The 18516-nt window shown below is 41.0% G+C and overlaps 1 long non-coding RNA gene across 1 annotated transcript; it reads right to left on the reverse strand.

The window, feature by feature from the left end:
* Positions 1–452: 452 nt before the first annotated feature.
* Positions 453–8111, reverse strand: LOC103018877 (uncharacterized). Its single transcript, XR_449635.3, has 4 exons — positions 7715–8111; positions 5973–6024; positions 3589–3664; positions 453–774 (listed from the first exon to the last, which is right to left on the reverse strand). It is a non-coding gene; the product is annotated as an uncharacterized LOC103018877 (long non-coding RNA).
* Positions 8112–18516: the final 10405 nt, after the last annotated feature.

Here is an 18516-nt window from a genome sequence, read left to right on the forward strand (position 1 = left end):
CTGCACTCTTGGTCTGGTGTTTGAAGCTGCGCAGCTGCATGTGTTCCCTTCCTTCTGGTGACAGTATTGCCCTTACCTGCAGCAACTGCTTCTCCCTGCTCGGTGTTGTTCAGGTGTGATTTCCAATGGAACCCTCCTGACACCTTGATTTTGAACTTCTGGCCCCCAGAACTATAAGAAAATTAATTTCTTGTTGTTTTAAGCCACCCGGTTTGTGGTAATTTGTTACAGCAGCCACAGGAAACAAACACATGCTAATTCCATTCTAATGGCTTGGGGTGGGGGTGGGGGTGGTGGGAGGGGCAGGGGCAGGGAAACCCTGCTTAGGAGATCTGACCTAAGATACAGAAAGGCGGAAATTTCAAAGCTTCCTCAGGCAAGGTCTGATTGCTTAAAAAACAGTCCATCACCAAACCATCCCGTATGAAGATAGTTACCATTTTGGCACAGATACTTAGCCAATCAAGCACTCACAAAGTAGGACAATCTATCTCTTACACCAACCCTGTTTATTTAGTCTCCTGAAGTTGTAGGGCATTCTCTCTGTAGAGAGAGGAAAGACTTTCGCTGTATAATAAATTAAGAAAAAAAAAAAAAGTTTAGTTTCACTGAACAGTCCTTTCTTAGAAAGCTTACAATTAATTTCCTTTGTAATTTCCGGTGATAAGTGCTGATAGCAGATTTCCTTGCCAGCTTTTGTAATCCCAATGACATCACAGAACCTCCATCACTGTAGAAAATTGTTCTTTTAGGTGGTAGTGATGACATCAACCACTACAAGGGGGGAAAAAAAAGAAACAACAGGAAATTCTACATTCAGCTGTAAACTGATAAATGAAGGAGGAACTGGTTGTTAAAGTAAGTTCCCTTAACTAAAGCCAGTAATTCTCAATTACTTGGCTTTATTTATTCGACCTATTTATTTCTATAATCTCACTTGTAGTACAAGTCCCTAGTCAAAAAGGCTCCTCACTCCCAAAAAAACCCAGGGATTATAGGTTAGAACCCCTCACTTTGGGGGATCCCGAGGTCACGTTGCCTCATGTCAGGCATAAGCAGAGGAGCTGAGAAAGATCCAGACACAGGGCTAGGATATAATTTTTAGAATGGAAGGAAGGAAGGAAGGAAGGAAAGGAGGGAGGGAGGGAGGGAGGGAAGGAGGGAGGGGAAAGAAAAGGAAAGAAGGAAAGAAAGAAGGAAGGGAAGAAGGACAGAAAGAGGGAGAAAGAGAGAGAGAAAGAAAGAAAGGAAAGGTTAAAAGAAAAGAAATAAATACAGAAAGTCAATAAACATTTGAGCTGGGCAACCTAACAAACTGTATTAGTCAGGGTTCTCCAGAGAAGCAGAACCGACAGGATGTGTGTATATAGAGACTGAGTTTCATTTTATTACAGAACATCATGTAGAGTTTGATCTCATTTATATACAATTGAAGAAGTAAATTGCTATATTTCCTGGCAAGGACATTTACCAGAATCTTAATTCTAGTTATCTACGAGTGGTGGAATTTCAGGTTATTTTTGTAACATTTATTGGGGGCATACTATGTGTCAGGCATTCTTTCAAGTATTTTACATGGATTAAATTCATTCAATAATCTGTATGGTTTGCATTTTTAAGAAAACCAAAATCATGTATCATTTTCCCAAAAAAACTATGAAGCAGTTTTTTAAAATATCCGTTCTATTCTCATACATGGGCAGCCCTTGTTTCCCAAAGCTAAACAACCTTGGGACTACTGAGAGTCTGAAACTGATGTATGCAGATCCCACCCAGAGTTATTACTGGAAATCTCGCCGTTTCACAAAAAACTGATGCTCTCCCATTGCTGTTGGAGTGTTTTGTTTTATTTGATTGTTTTCATGGCTCCTCTCTTGTTTATTAAGAACTGGGTAAGTGAGTAATATGTTCCCTTTTAACCCCAGTCTTACTCTTAACCCTCTTCCACAGACAACCCTTCTAATGTATTTAGTTTGCATTCTTTTGTTTCTGTGTGTTCTTATAAAATATGTGCTGTTTGGTAAGCTCGTATTTTTAATTGACCTAAATGGTTTGACTTCACATCTCATTCAAGAGTTCTCTCTGCCACATGCCCCCCACAACCACCCATCCAGTGCCTGCACCCACTTAACGCTCTCACTGTTTCTGCCGTTGCTGCCTCAAGGATTCCTAGAGTTGGAAGAGTGCTCTCCATCATCCCTCCGCCAACCGCTCACTCTCAATCCCCAGAACTTAAGGTTCATTAGACCACCCAAAAGTCAACCTTGTTTTTTTTCATTTGTGTAGCCCTCTTCCCTGAGAAACTTGCTCCAAGTTCTTCATTTGCTCTCCTGGAGGGAATTGCAAAGCTAGCAATGATTGCCAAGCCAAGTAGCAAAGTAAGGTCCCTGGACAAGGCACTATCTGCTACCTCTCTCACCTCCAAGTAACTCCTCTGCCCTTCTAAGTCACTTTCCCTTCTCCACTGGGTTGAAGCAGCCTTGTTTCCCAACTTGTGCTAATGCTTATCTCAGGAGGCTGGATCTGCAGCCCCAAGATTCCTTTACTGAATCTTCCAGAAGACCTAACATGTCCTTCATCAGATCACAGGACTTATAAGAATGTATGTGATGAGTTCTCTTTCTATAATTTCTGCGTTCCACTTACCCTATTGGCTGCCTTTAACTTTAGTCTGATGTAATCTGCAGAAAAATGCTAAGGGTGGGGCATGGTCAGAGGGGATTCATCTCAAAGTTAATGAAGTTTGAGTTTCAAAGCCCCTACCTTGTAAAGGCCCTAGGAAAAGCCCAACGATGCTCACAAGGGCATGTGTTTTTGTTAAATTTGCAAAATTAAGACATTGTAACCGCAGTCAGTTAAGACCTCTGTCCTTGTTCTCTGACATTCCTCCCATCACAATCTCCCACGTGTCAGGGAGCTTTGGAGAGTCCTTGGACATGTTGGGATCTGGCTAAAGGAAAGTTGGCTTGGGGATACACATAGTGGGGTTTAGTAGATGTAAGCACTGTCATGTCTTCTTGTTATAGTATTTGCATCCTAAAATTGTATTCTTTTCTTAAAGAGGGTTTCCAAAATTATAATGCCTCCCTTCACCTCCCAAAGCTGGGTCTCCCCAGTCAGTGAAGCCCAGAGAAATTTGCTTCAGAATCCATGTATCCCTAGGGGTGACCTTGGACCTTGCTGGCTCTGTCCTGATCTTTGTTTTGAAACATTCCTGTTGTAGGTGGACCCCTAATTCCACTGAAGCGCAGCGCTTGGCTCAGAGTATAGCTTCCAATCTACACCTCTTTGTCGATTTTCTTTTTGTGCCTCTCCCCACTGCCCCCCTACACACACACACACACACACACACACACACACACACACACACACACGCAAACACGCGCACGCGCACTCGTCTATATCTGGTAAAGTTGCATCTTCTATTTAAGTTTCAGAAGAATACTAAGTATTTAAGATTTAAGTAACTGGAGTGCAGATTGGCAGTGAGCCAGCTGTTTGAGCTCAAATGTACAAGGCAAACACTTCCAAGAATGCCCACAGCTGCCAGTCTCAACTTTAGAGGGCAAGAGGAGGAAACAGGCTTACATGGCAGATGTTCTGTCTGGGTGTCTCTCTGGAATTGAGGCTGTTTGATGAGGCAGAAATATTTTCAACTCTTCACCTAACAAAACAGTGAAGGAACAAAACTCTTTTAAATTAGAAAAATCTCTCAAACCAATATCTCAGCAAAATTTTTAGCACATACACCAAAAAAAGTGCTCAAGAACTATTAAGTTAAGTTAATTCTCCTTTTAGAGCAAAGCACCCCCCCCCCCAACCCTGGCCGTCATTGCAAATGGACTCTGTTTCCATCTAAAATGTCCCGGGAGAGACGTCTTTCCGTTGGCCTACATTCAAGGTCAAGTTTTTTGTTGGTTTTTAGGGAGGAGAGGGGAGAATTGCTTTCATCTTCTTTCCCTCTGCAAAATGCCTTTCCAGAAGTGTTAACCCTACCTATTTTTTAAAAAAATGTTAACCTCCATTTCTCTGGCAGACTTTCAAATCATTTTTTCTGGTTATAAAAAGAGTCTATCCATCTATTACTTGAACAAATATTTACAGAGTACCTACAATATCTCGGGCCCTATTCTAGGTACTTCTTTCACTAGGAGAATTTTCCCTATCTTATTAACTAGACTTTGCAAACACTTTAATATCATAATATTTATGATAAGCAGACCCCAGAATTTATTTAGTCATTCTCTTTTTGTTAAACACTTAGACCATTTCCAATATCTCCCTATTGTAAATTATGCAGCAATGACCTTCCTTGCAATAGTCTCTTGTCTATATCTATGATTATTTCTTCAGAACAGATATCTAGGAGTGGAATTACTAGATCAAAGGGTACGAACACTCTAAAGTTTCTTAATAAACATCTTGGCAGAGTTTCTGATGCGTATTACCACCTTTGACTTCCTCAAATCTTCATCAAAGGGAGAATCACTCACCCCTATTTAAAGACAGGAGAGTATCCTCCATTCCTTCTACAGAGATTTGCTGATTCCTAAAATAATTTCATTTCCTGGTGGCGATAAAAGTAATCTGGCGTGATAAAACTCCAGTTGTTTTCCTGAACACCTATAGTCCTTTTGGTACTATACTCATCCTCTAGGAGCACATTTTTGCACTCTTTTTGCAAAGGCAAAATACTTAGAGAAGAAAGAGTATCCACACACTCATCTGCTCATTGTTATCGCTCTACGCAAACAAGGACTCAACTCAGAAAGGAAATCACTCATGAGAAATATGGAATCATGCAAAGGTATGTAAGATTCAAGTAATCATCTTCATTCCTCTACATATTGGGGGGGTTTGAGGAGGAGAGAGGATGTATAGTTAAGCATCTCCCTGATTAGCCTTGCTCACAATAACAGCACATGGAGTAAAGGAGCCTTCCCACCTCATCAGCACCTCTGCTCTGGCAATTCAACTGGTAAAAACGCCTCACGGAGGCGCTTTTCAATATATAAGCAAATTTCATTGCATAGCATTTTATCCTCTAATTTTTCTTCTGGAACCGCTTCATTCCCTGACTCTCTACTAAGAAGAATTTCTGCTTTCCAAGAAAACCAGTGCTGTCTTGAGAATGCCCCCAGTATTCTGTCCTCAAGAAGAAAAACTAGGGGAAACAAAGAAAACTAGGAGCAAGTCCCCTTTGATGTAGTTCAAGGTGGAATACTTGCTAACTGCATTGCTTTGTAGTCTTATTTGGATCAGAAGCCCTTTTAGCAGGGATTTCATTTATATAATGGTCTGCTTAAGACAAAGATTATTAAGATTGAAATTCAAGCTCTTCTCTTTCCTGGAAGCCAGGCAGCCTAAACATAGCTGATTGCCTGGTCTTTTTTTTTCTCCAGCTGAGTCCCAGCTATGGAGAAATCCATGAGGAGGACAAAGAGTTTCTTCTCTGCATAAACAAAAGGGGTTTTACCGAAGTGGAGGACAGAATCTGTGGTGTGGTAAGGGACAGCACCATCATTCATTCATGCAACAGTGACTTATTGAATGCTTAGTATGTGCCAGAAACTAGACCAGGCACTGTGTGAGAGAAACAAACAGATAGCCTGCTCTCATGGAGCCTGAGCTGAGTGAGAAGCAAACACTAAACAAATACAGTTGACCCTTGAGCAACATGGGCTTGAACTGCCCAGGTCCACTTATATGCAGATTTCTTTTTTTTAGTTTTTTTCAAATACTACAGTACTACATCACCAGGGTTGGTTGAATCTGTGGATGCTGAACTGTGGATAGGGAGGGCCAACTATAAGTTATATATGGATTTTCCATTGTGCAGAGGGTCAGCGCCCCTAACCCCTGAGTTGTTCGAGGGTCAGCTGTACTCATGCCCATGAATATAAAACCACAGTCTTGGTGTGTGCAGGGCATCGAGAACGCAGAGCTGTGGATGCCTATGATAAAGGATTTACCTTAATGGGGAAGGCGGGCAGCTGTTGCTGGAGTTTGGATCTGAAGGATAAGCTGGAAAAGAGGCAAGAAAGTGTGTATCAGGCAAAGGGAAGAGCATGAACAGAGGGGCTGCAGTCAGAGAGTGAAGAGAAGGGGAGAGTTTGTGGGATGACCCCATGATCAAGGTCATGCAGGGTTTTGGTCTTCATCCTAAATGGGTCTTTAGACTGTTAAAGCCCCTATTACTTGACAATTCCACTCTTAGGTATTTACCCAAGAGAAATGAAAACTTATATCCCCAAAAGACTTAACATGAATATTCACAGCTGCCTTAAAATAGCCTAAAACTGGAAACAATCCAAATGTCCATCAACAAGAGAATGGATAAATAAATTGCAGTATATTCATACTCAACTGAAAGGAATGAACACACAACAACACAGAATGCCGTCCAGAAGATTATTTTGAGTAAAAATAGACAGGCACAAAAGAAGTCCATACTGTGTATTTATATTTGTATGGATCCGAAAATGGGCAAAACTAATCTATGGTGATAAAAATCAGAGAGTGTTTGCCTCTGGGTGTGGGAGGCTGGGCAGGGAGTGAAATCACTGGAAAAGGGGAGCAAGAGAACTTTCTGAGGTGATAAAAATGTTCTATATTTTGTTTGGGGTGGCGATTTCACAAGCATATCCAATTATCAAAACTCCTCAAACTGTACTGAAGATCTGTGCATTGTATTATTTGTATAATATATATCAAAGTTTTTTTTAAAAGTACAATACACATTAAACTGTTTAACCACAGGAATGACATCAGATTTGCAATGTGAATAAAGCCCCCTGGCTGTGGTCTGGAGAACGATAAGAAGGGGCCTGAATGGAAGTGGGTAGATCATTTCCTCTGCTTTATTCAAATTACCTAGAAGCTGGAATACCCCCGAGCATCAATGCATATCATCAATGCATATTCTGTCCTTAACAGAGGAGAATTCAGACTTCTCCTTGCTCACCTCCTCGAGGAGTTGTGCAAAACAGTTGTCAATGAACCACAAAGGGAATTTAGCTGGAGAAAAAGGTTGGAAAGCTGGGGTAAGAGACTGAAGAAACCACAAAGGCAGTAGATTGAATCAATTCTATTACACAGAATCTTTCAAGGCAGGATTAAAGTAATCCTGTTTGTTTTTAATATTTCAAATCTGTAGAATGCTTTCTTGGGTTCTATTCCCCCATCTACAATTCTCTTCTGAAATTAAGAATCTAACGGGCTACAACTTGCTGATGCAACAGGAAGCAAAAGTTATCTTTTACCCATAGTTGGAATGAACAGAATTAAAATGAGATAAGACTGAGTCAGCTTATGTCTCAGAAAGAACACAGGCAATATTATAGCAATCAAAGAGGGTTTGGGGACAGGCGGGTGGGGTTGTAGGATCCTAAAGGGCTTATCCCAGGCACCACCACAAAGTCAGAAAGGCACTTGTTTGCTGAAGCTTTAAAAGAACCACAGAAGCTAAGCATTTTAGATCTGGAAAGGATTCTTAGAGGGCATTTCAGCCTATACATTTCACCCATGAAAGCAGGAGTAAAGGGACTAAATTACCCAGGAATATTCATAACTAACATTTGATTAGCACTTTATCAAGTACTTCCACATTTATTGCCTCATTAAATCCCCATAAAGTGTTGACAAATAGCAATTGTTAATTCTTCTTTTCAGAAGTTGGGGCTCAGAGAGTGAAGCAGAGAAAGTGAATTCTTACTGATGTATGAGTTTCTCTTCTTCTTCTTCTAGGCTGCGTCACTAGATCACTGTTCCTAGCTCTCTTGCAGTTGGAGGAGTAGAGCAGCAGAGAACTAAGCTTCTACCCAATGAAATATGGCAGAAGCCCCCTCCTTTAGGGCTGACCCACCATACAATCCTCTCTTCACATTTTCTCCTCTCCTTTGCCTGGCATCCAGATGCATGGGATCCAGTAGAGGAGTTTGCGGCCTCAAGGGATGGTGAAGCCACCCACTGGAAGGAGCCTGGGTCTCTGAATGACTCTGTGGAGCAGAGATGTTTTTCCCATTGTGAAATTGACCCAAGTGAGAGTATAGCAGTAATGAGAAATAAGCCCTTGCTCTGTCCAGGCACTGACGTTTTGATGTTGTTGCGCCAGTTAACCTAAATAACATAAGAAAAACTAAGGGACTCATGCAAAATCCATATATTAATTTATTTAACAAAAAAAGGTAAGGGCACCTACCAGGCACTGGTGGGGGACCACAGACACCTAAGGGGATGGGAGGAACCCCCAGCAACTGGGTAGGATGTGGGGTGTGGGGTGAGTGAAGGGGGAGGAGAAGTGGAGGTGGGACAGGACTGGCGCCCGAGGGGCGGCTGGGGGAGGGGAAGGGATCCCACACCCAAAGAGGGAAACTGGGGGACCATTGTGAGGGCAGAGGATCAAAAGGGAGTATGGCCAGGTTTCCCCTCTACACTCGGGTCCCCAGGAACCTGCTGAGATCCCAGGCCTGATCCTCTGCCCACCTAGGCACCCTCCAGCTACGTGGGTCCTGCCTGAGGAACAGGGAGGGAGGGAAGGGGGAGCAAAAGTAAAGGCCGGACCTCAGGGATTGGCACCCCCGAGGGGTGGCTGGGGGGACAGGAGGAGTTCCTACACCCAGTGGGACCCACCCATGGTTAGGGGTCCAGCGGCAATGGGGGGGACCCTGGGGGAGACGGTGGGGGAGGGGCACGAAGGAACGGAAGGGAATGGGGCCAGCACTTTCCCTGTCCACTTAGGCACCGGGGAGCCTGTTGGGCTCCTGGGCCTAATCCTCTGCCCTCGGAGCCTCCCTCCTGCCCCGCAGAACCCGAGCCCCGCCCCTACACCCCCACCCAGGGCCCCACCTCTACACTCGGAGACCCCCTCCAACGTGCTGGGCCCAAACCCCACCCACACACCCTTACGCAGGGCCCTACCTCCAAACTCCGGAACTCCACTCTCCAGAGGCCCTCCTTTCCACGGCTGCCTCTCCCCTTCCCCACAGGCCCTAAGCAGAGGCTCCACCCCACGCTTGAACGTCGCCCCACCTAGGCCCCGGCTCCTGCCTAAGTTCCACCCCCGCCAGAACTCTGCCCCCATAGCCAAGGCTTTTTTTTTTTTCTTTCCTTTTTTCCTCTTTTAGACTGGGGTTCTGTTTTACCTTGTTGATTCATTGTTGTTGATTCTTTTATATTTTTATTTTTCCTAATAAATCTTTTACTTTTCTAATTTTATTTTATTCTTTATACTTTGTTATTGTTCTCTCCTTTGGCTTGTTCTCCCACCTCCTTTTATTATTGTTTTTCTGTTGTGGTTTTATTTGACCTTTTTGCAGTTGTTTCAATTATAGTTTTATTTTTCCTAATATATTTTTTATCTTTCTAATTTTATTTTGCTTTTTATTCTTTGATATTATACTGCTCCTTCTTTTCCTTCTTTCTTCCTTTTTTTAAAAAATTTAGTTATTGGGCTTCCCTGGTGGCGCAGTGGTTGAGAATCTGCCTGCTAATGCAGGGGACACGGGTTCGAGCCCTGGTCTGGGAAGATCCCACATGCCGCGGAGCAGCTGGGCCCGTGAGCCACAATTGCTGAGCCTGTGCGTCTGGAGCCTGTGCCCCGCGACGGGAGGGGCCGCGATAGAGAAAGGCCCGCGCACCGCGATGAAGAGCGGTCCCCGCACCGCGATGAAGAGTGGCCCCCGCTTGCCGCAACTGGAGAAAGCCCTCGCACGAACCGAAGACCCAACACAGCCAAAAATAAAAAAAAAAAAATAAAAATAAATAAATAAATAAGAAAATCCTTTAAAAAAAAAATTTAGTTATTATTTATTTATTATTTTATTATTTTTGGCTGTGTTAGGTCTTCGTTTCTGTGCGAGGGCTTTCTCTAGTTGCAGCAAGAGGGGGCCACTCTTCATCGTGATGCACGGGCCTCTCACTATTGCGGCCTCTCTTGTTGCGGAGCACAGGCTTCAGACGCGCAGGCTCAGTAGTTGTGGCTCACGGGCCTAGTTGCTCCGCGGCATGTGGGATCTTCCCAGACCAGGGCTCGAACCCATGTCCCCTGCATTGGCAGGCAGATTCTCAACAACTGTGCCACCAGGGAAGCCCCCTTTTTTTTTTTTTTTTTTTTAACCACACCACAAAGCTTACGGGATCGTGGTTCCCAGGCCAGAGGTCGGGCCCAAGCTCCTGTAGTGGGAGCTCTGAGTCCAAACCACTGGACTAACAGAGAACCTCAGACCCCAGGGACTATCAATTGGAGTGAGGCCTCCCGGAGGTCCTCATCTCAGCACCAAGACCCAGCTCTAACCAACTGCCTGCAGACTCCAGTGCTGGACGTCTCAGGTCAAACAACCGGTAAGACAGGAATACAACACGACCCATCAAAAAATAAAATAAAATGACAAAAAATATGTTACAGATGAAGGAGCAAGGTAAAAGCTTACAAGACCAAATAAATGAAGACAAAATAGGCAACCTACCTGAAAAAGAATTCAGAGTAATGACAGTAAAGATGATCCAAAATCTTGGAAACAGAATGGAGAAAATACAAGAAACATTTAACAAGGATCTAGAAGAACTAAAGAGCAAACAAACAGTGATGAACAACACAATTATTGAAATTAAAAATACTCTAGAAGGAATCAAATCAGAATAACTGAGGCAGAAGAATGGATAAGTGAGCTGTAAGATAAAATGGTGGAAATAACTGCCAGGGAGCAGAATAAAGAAAAAAGAATGAAAAGAATTGAGGACAGTCTCAGAGACCTCTGGGACAACACTAAACGCACCAACATTGGAATTATAGGGGTCCCAGAAGAAGAAGAGACAAAGAAAGGGTCTGAGAAAATATTTGAAGAGATTATAGTCGAAAACTTCCCTAGCATGGGAAATGAAATAGCCACCCAAGTCCAAGAAGTGCCAACAGTCCCAAGCAGGATAAACCCAAGAAGAAACATGCTAAGACACATATTAATCAAACTATCAAAAATTAAATACAAAGAAAAATATTAAAAGCAGCAAGGGAAAAGCAACAAATAACATACAAGGGAATCCCCATAAGGGTAACAGCTGATCTTTCAGCAGAAACTCTGCAAGCCAGAAGAGAGTGGCAGGACATATTTAAAGTGATGAAAGGGAAAAACATACAATCAAGATTACTGTACTCAGCAAGGATCTCATTCAGATTTGATGGAATAATCAAAAGCTTTACAGACAAGCAATAATTAAGAGAATTCAGCACCACCAAAAGAGCTTTACAACAAATGCTAAAGGAACTTCTCTAGGTAGGAAACACAAGAGAAGGAAAAGACCTACAAAAACAAATGCAAAAAAATTAAGAAAATGGTAATAGGAAAATACATATTGATAATTACCTTAAATGTAAATGGATTAAATGCTCCAGCCAAAAGACATAGACTAGCTGAATGGATACAAAAACAAGACCCATACATATGCTGTCTACAAGAGACCCACTTCAGACCTAGGGACCCATACAGACTGAAAGTGAGGGGATGGAAAAAGATATTCCATGCCAGTGGAAATCAAAAGAAAGCTGGAGTAGCAATTCTCATATCAGACAAAATAGACTTTAAAATAAAGACTATTACTAGAGACAAAGAAGGACACTACATAATGATCAAGGGATCAATCCAAGAAGAAGATATAACAATTGTAAATATTTATGCACCCAACATAGGAGCACCTCAATACATAAGGCAAATGCTAACAGCCATAAAAGGGGAAATCGACAGTAACACAATAATAGTAAGGGAATTTAACACCCCACTTTCACCAATGGACAGATGATCCAAAATAAAAATAAATAAGGAAACACAAGCTTTAAATGACACATTAAACAAGATGGACTTAATAGATATTTATAGGACATTCCATCCAAAAACAACAGAATACACTTTCTTCTGAAGTGCTCATGCAACATTCTCCAGGATAGACCATATCTTGGATCACAAATCAAGCCTTGGTAAATTAAAAAAAATTGAAATCGTATCAAGTATCTCTTCCAACCACAATGCTGAGACTAGATACCAATTACAGGAAAAAAACTGTAAAAAATACAAACACATGGAGGCTAAACAATACACTACAAAATAACCAAGAGATCACTGAAGAAATCAAAGAGGAAATCAAAAAATACCTAGAAACAAATGACAATGAAAACACGACGACCCAAAACCTATGGGATGCAGCAAAAGCAGTTCTAAGAGGGAAGTTTATAGCAGTACAATCCTACCTCAAGAAACAAGAAATATTTCAAATAAACAACCTAACCTTACACCTAAAGCAATTAGAGAAAGAATAAAAAAACCCCAAAGTTAGCAGAAGGAAAGAAATCATAAAGATCAGATCAGAAATAAACGAAAAAGAAATGAAGCAAACGATAGCAAAGATCAATAAAACTAAAAGCTGGTTCTTTGAGGAGATAAACAAAATTGATAAACCATTAGCCAGACTCATCAAGAAAAAAAGGGAGAAGACTCAAATCAACAGAATTAGAAATGAAAAAGGAGAAGTAACAACTGACACTGCAGAAATACAAAGGATCATGAAAGATTACTAAAAGCAACTATATGCCAATAAAATGGACAACCTGGAATAAATGGACAAATTCGTAGAAAAGCACAACCTTCCCACACTGAACCAGGAAGAAATAGAAAATATAAACAGACCAATCACAAGCACTGAAATTGAAACTGTGATTAAAAATCTTCCAACAAACAAAAGCCCAGGACCAGAGGCTTCACAGGGGAATTCTATCAAACATTTAGAGAAGAGCTAACACCTATCCTTCTCAAACTCTTCCAAAATATAGCAGAGGGAGGAACACTCGCAAACTCATTCTACAAGGCCACCATCACCCTGATACCAAAACCAGACAAAGATGTCACAAAGAAAGAACACTACAGGCCAATATCTCTGATGAACATAGATGCAAAAATCCTCAACAAAATACTAGCAAACAGAATCCAACAACACATTAAAAGGATCATACACCATGATCAAGTGGGGTTTACCCCAGGAATGCAAGGATTCTTCAATATACGCAAATCAATCAATGTGATACACCATATTAACAAATTGAAGGATAAAAATCATATGATAATCTTAATAGATGCAGAAAAAGCTTTCAACAAAATTCAACACCCATTTATGATAAAAACTCTCCAGAAAGTAGGCATAGAGGGAACCTACCTCAACATAATAAAGGCCATATATGACAAACCCACAGCCAACATTGTTCTCAATGGTGAAAAACTGAAACCATTTCCACTAAGATCAGGAACAAGACAAGGTTGCCCACTCTCACCACTATTCTTCAACATAGTTTTAGAAGTTTTAGCCACAGCAATCAGAGAAGAAAAAAGAAATAAAAGGAATCCAAATCAGAAAAGAAGAAGTAAAACTGTCACTGTTTGCAGATGACATGATACTATACATAGATGCTACCAGAAAACTACTAGAGCTAATCAATGAATTTGGTAAAGTAGCAGGATACAAAATTAATGCACAGAAATCTCTTGCATTCCTATACACTAATGATGAAAAATCTGAAAGAGAAATTAAGGAAATACTCCCATTTACCACTGCAACAAAAAGAATAAAATACCTAGGAATAAACCTAACTAAGGAGACAAAAGACCTGTATGCAGAAAACTATAAGACATTGATGAAAGAAATTAAAGATGATACAAACAGATGGAGAGATATATCATGTTCTTGGATTGGAAGAATCAACATTGTGAAAATGACTCTACTACCCAAAGCAATCTACAGATTCAATGCAATCCCTATCAAAATACCAATGGCATTTTTCACAGAACTAGAACAAAATATTTCACAATTTGTATGGAAACACAAAAGACTCCGAATAGCCAAAGCAATCTTAAGAAAGAAAAACGGAGCTGGAGGAATCAGCCTCCTGGACTTCAGACTATACTACAAAGCTACAGTAATCAAGACAGTATGGTACTGGCACAAAAAAAGAAATATAGATCAATGGAACAAAATAGAAAGCCCAGAGATAAACCCATACACATATGGTCACCTTATGTTTGATAAAGGAGGCAAGAGTATACAATGGAGAAAAGACAGCCTCTTCAATAAGTGGTGCTGGGAAAACTGGACAGCTACATGTAAAAGAATGAAATTAGAACACTCCCTAACACCATACACAAAAATAAACTCAAAATGGATTAAAGACCTAAATGTAAGGCCAGACACTATAAAACTCTTAGAGGAAAACAGAGGCAGAACACTCTATGACATAAATCACAGCAAGATCTTTTCTGACCCACCTCCTAGAGAAATGGAAATAAAAACAAAAATAAACAAATGGGACCTAATGAAACTTAAAATCTTTTGCACAGCAAAGGAAACCATAAACAAGACGAAAAGACAACCCTCAGAATGGGAGACAATATTTGCAAATGAAGCAACTGACAAAGGATTAATCTCCAAAATTTACAAGCATCTCATGCAGCTCAATATCGAAAAAACAAACAACCCAATCAAAAAATGGGCAGAAGACCTAAATAGACATTTCTCCAAGGAAGATATACAGATTGCCAACAAAGACATGAAAAGATGCTCAAAATCACTAATCATCAGAGAAATGCAAATCAAAACTACAATGAGGGGCTTCCCTGGTGGCACAGTGGTTGAGAATCTGCCTGTCAATGCAGGGGACACAGGTTTGAGCCCTGGTCCGGGAAGATCCCACATGCCGCAGAGCAACTAGGCCCATGAGCCACAACTACTGAGCCTGCGCGTCTGGAGCCTGTGCTCTGCAACGAGAGGCTGCGATAGTGAGAGGCCCGCACACCGCGATGAAGAGTGGCCCCCGCTTGCTGCAACTAGAGAAAGCCCTCATACAGAAACAAAGACCCAACACAGCCAAAAATAAATAAATTAATTTAAAAAACAACAACAACAAAACACAGGGGTTAGGGGTGCCGACTGACCCTCCACACAGTTTAAAATCCACATAAGATGTATAGTTGGCCCTCCATATACCCTGTTCCTCTATATATGCAGTTCCTCCATATCAGTGGTTCTGCATCCCTGGATTCAACCAACGGGGATGGTGTAGTACTGAAGTATTTACTCTTGAAAAAAATCTGCGTATAAGTGGACCCACACAGTTCAAACCCGTGTTGTTCAAGGCTCATCTGTATATTGTTGAAAATGGCATGAGTTCATTTCCCTGCATTGCTAAGTAGTAACCTAATATTCTATAACCCTGTGAATCCTACTCTCTGATAACTGTGCCTTTCTGGTGTCTCATGGTCACAACTCAGAACAACTGTTCTCATTGTAATGCATTGTTAAGGGAGCAGATTAAATCTCAGCCTCTCAGTTATTCCAAGCAATTGGTTGGATTTTTCAGAATATTCAAAGGCTGCTTTCTTACGTTTTACTCTCTTTTCTAGACAATTAATTTTGGCAAGCCTATAGGAAGAGCTGTCATGGCCAATGGATTCTGAGTTTTCATTTGTTTTCAGATCTTGCTCCTAAAAAATTCAGATTTATATGTATTTATCCAATTTTGACTCTTATTCAAGTGAATTTTATGTGATCATTGTTACATCAGTTAGGACTCTTGGTTGGAAGTAAAAGAAAGATCCATTCAATTGTGATTAAGCAAAAGGTAAGTTTCAGTGTAACTAACTAGAACCTAGTTTTTCTTTCTCCATCTCTCAGCTTCCTGTCTTTTGGGTCAGCTCCATTCTCAGACAGACAATCCCCACATGATCATAAGATGGCTGCAGGAATGCCAGCCTCACAGACCCTTAAGTTCATATCCAGTGGAGAGAAAAAATATATCTGCTGGTGGCATTCATAAAAGTCTTGAAATGTCCTTGAATTGCACTGGTTTAGGTCAGGTACCCACTCAGAAACACATGTGCAGGCTGTCTTGGGCCTGGGTCATGGCTCCACTCTTGATGTAGGGATCAGAATGCCACTGAGACATCACAGACTGAGAGTGGGGAAAGGGTAAATCCCCAGAAGGAAATTGGAGACTGATTCTTCAAGGAGAGGTAAAGAAAAATGATGGAATGCAATGATTAACACTGCCATTGACGGCATTGGATGATTATAAGCATTGGACCAAACCCAGATTCTTTTTAAAGAATACAGCCATTAACCAGCTTGGATAGCTGTCCTTGAACTCAGCAAATGTCTGGGTAAACACAAGGATTAGGGTTTCTACTTAGCCTTAAGGACTAGAAAAGCTAATAGAGACAGTAAAACCTGTTAAAGTAACTCTTCATTAGGGAAAGTGTAAGCTTGAGTAGGCACTTGGGAACTTGTTTGTAACTAAAGGAAAGAAAGATTATTTTCTCTTACAAAACTGATTTATTTCTTGTTGCTTTAGAAAAGGAAATATTTGATAAAGTGACAAGATAATACACATTCAGTGCAATAGTGTGATGGGGGAGGTAGGAATGGAAATACAATTTAAACTAAGGTTGTTAACAAGAAAGAGATCCTTGGGACACTGCGTGGATAGGTGCTCTAATATTAGGCATAGATAGAAAAAAATCATTTTGGACAACTGCTACTCTTATTAGGGAAAATACAACAGCCATTTACGGTCACTTTATTTCTTACCATTTTGGGTGGGATGTTTGAGATGCTTATCAAAATGAAGTTAACTTTTGACAATGTCAGTTAAACCCAGATTTACTTGAAGTCATATGAGTGAGGTCTCTCTTGGTAAAAAGTGACTGAAACCCACATCAACCCACATTCTTTTTTGCTTAGGCAAAAAAGAATCTATGTTGGAAGGCTCAGATAGTCCTGAGATGGCAAGGGCACACCTGGGCCTCACAGATAAGGAATCAGAGATTCAAACACCACCCAGAGTCTTCTCCTTTAATCCCTTATCTCTGTTTCTCTTATGCTGGCTTTATTCCTAGGAATTATGCCAAAAACAAATCGAATGTTCCACTTCTCAATTTGTCTTAGGGAGGGAGTAAGCCTCTTTGCCCAGGGCCAGTTTTTCAAATCCTGAAGAAGGACTCTCATTGGCCTGGTTTAGGTTATCTGCAAACTCAGGACCAAAACACTGTATTTTGATCAGCCCTACTTGATATGGTTACTCATCTCTAGTCCAATTTGCTAAGGCCAGGAGTTGGGACTCCCTACAAGATGTTTGTGTTAGAAAAATAAGCATTTTCCAGAAAAAAGAGGATTGAAATGCTAGGTCAACAAAACCAGAGATGTTCACATCAAACATCCAATTTTTTTCTTAACAATAAGGAATATTAATGCCAATAAACATAATTATCACTTTAACAAGTAGAGAGTTACAATTTCAATGCTAAAGACCGCACACCAAGCTAAAATGCTTGGCACAGGTAGATAACCCCAACGTTTCACAAGTGGTGTCAGGCTTTGCTCCCTGTCTACCCTTGTCAGATGGCCTCCCTCCCCTGCTGAGATCATGTAATGTCTGCTGAAAGTCAGAGCTCTGCTCAGATTTCCTAAAATGAATCCTAACCTTAAGGAGACCTTGGAGTTCTATGTGCCACTCTGGGACTCAAGATCAAATCATCTTTCACCTGCTTTTGACCTTAAGTTTCAATTCTAATAATCAGATCTCTGCTTTGCTCATCTTTACCTAAGCCAAGTTTCCCCCTCTCTCCGTCCTTCCATTCTCCTATGTGACAGAGGCATAGCCACAGCCCTTCACAGACATGCTTTTTAAAAGGAGCAGTGTGCAAGATCTTGGTTTCTAAGTACCATTTTCCACTCAAAGGAAACAGGAGTCCTTAGAAATGGCTGATTCCAAAGCTAGAGGAGGGAAGTACAAGAGGAGCCTGAAACATCTTATTGTACCAGCAAATAAAGAGGTGCTCCAAACTGATGGGGAATGTCAAAGAGCTTGTAGGGCTCCTTATCTTAACTGAATTCTTAGCAGTATATAAAACTATTAATCTCATCCTCCTTCTTAAAACTCTCATGTCCTCTAACTTCTGGTCATTTTCTCAATAACAGCTCCTTCTAAGAGTCTTTTCTGGGTATCTCATTTTCTGCCCACCTCATAAATACAGGTGTTCCTTGGGGTTCTGTCCTCAGCACTTTTCTCATTCTATTCCCTCCCTGGGTGATCTTAGCTAATCCCACAGCTTCAATTATTATATAAACAATGGCTCTCAAATATATACTTCCAAGTATATTTATGTGTAGGTAGCAGAGGAGAGATAGATTTAGCACAGACAACTCTCTTAAAGCTCCAGAACCATAAGTCCATCCAACTGCCTCCTGGATATCTCCACTTAGTTAACCCACTGATATCTCTAAGACAACCTGTTAAAAACCGAAGACATTTTCGTCATCTCATCTAGTATTCTTTATTTCTATTACCGATACTACCAACATCTGACTGTCTAACCAAGAAACTCTGGGGTTATTCTTTTTTTTTCTTTTTTTTTAACATCTTTATTGGAGTATAATTGCTTTACAATGGTGTGTTAGTTTCTGCTTTATAACAAAGTGAATCAGTTA

This window comes from Balaenoptera acutorostrata, chromosome 11 (genome assembly GCF_949987535.1).
Source record: "Balaenoptera acutorostrata chromosome 11, mBalAcu1.1, whole genome shotgun sequence".
NCBI classification, from domain to species: Eukaryota; Metazoa; Chordata; class Mammalia; order Artiodactyla; family Balaenopteridae; genus Balaenoptera; species Balaenoptera acutorostrata.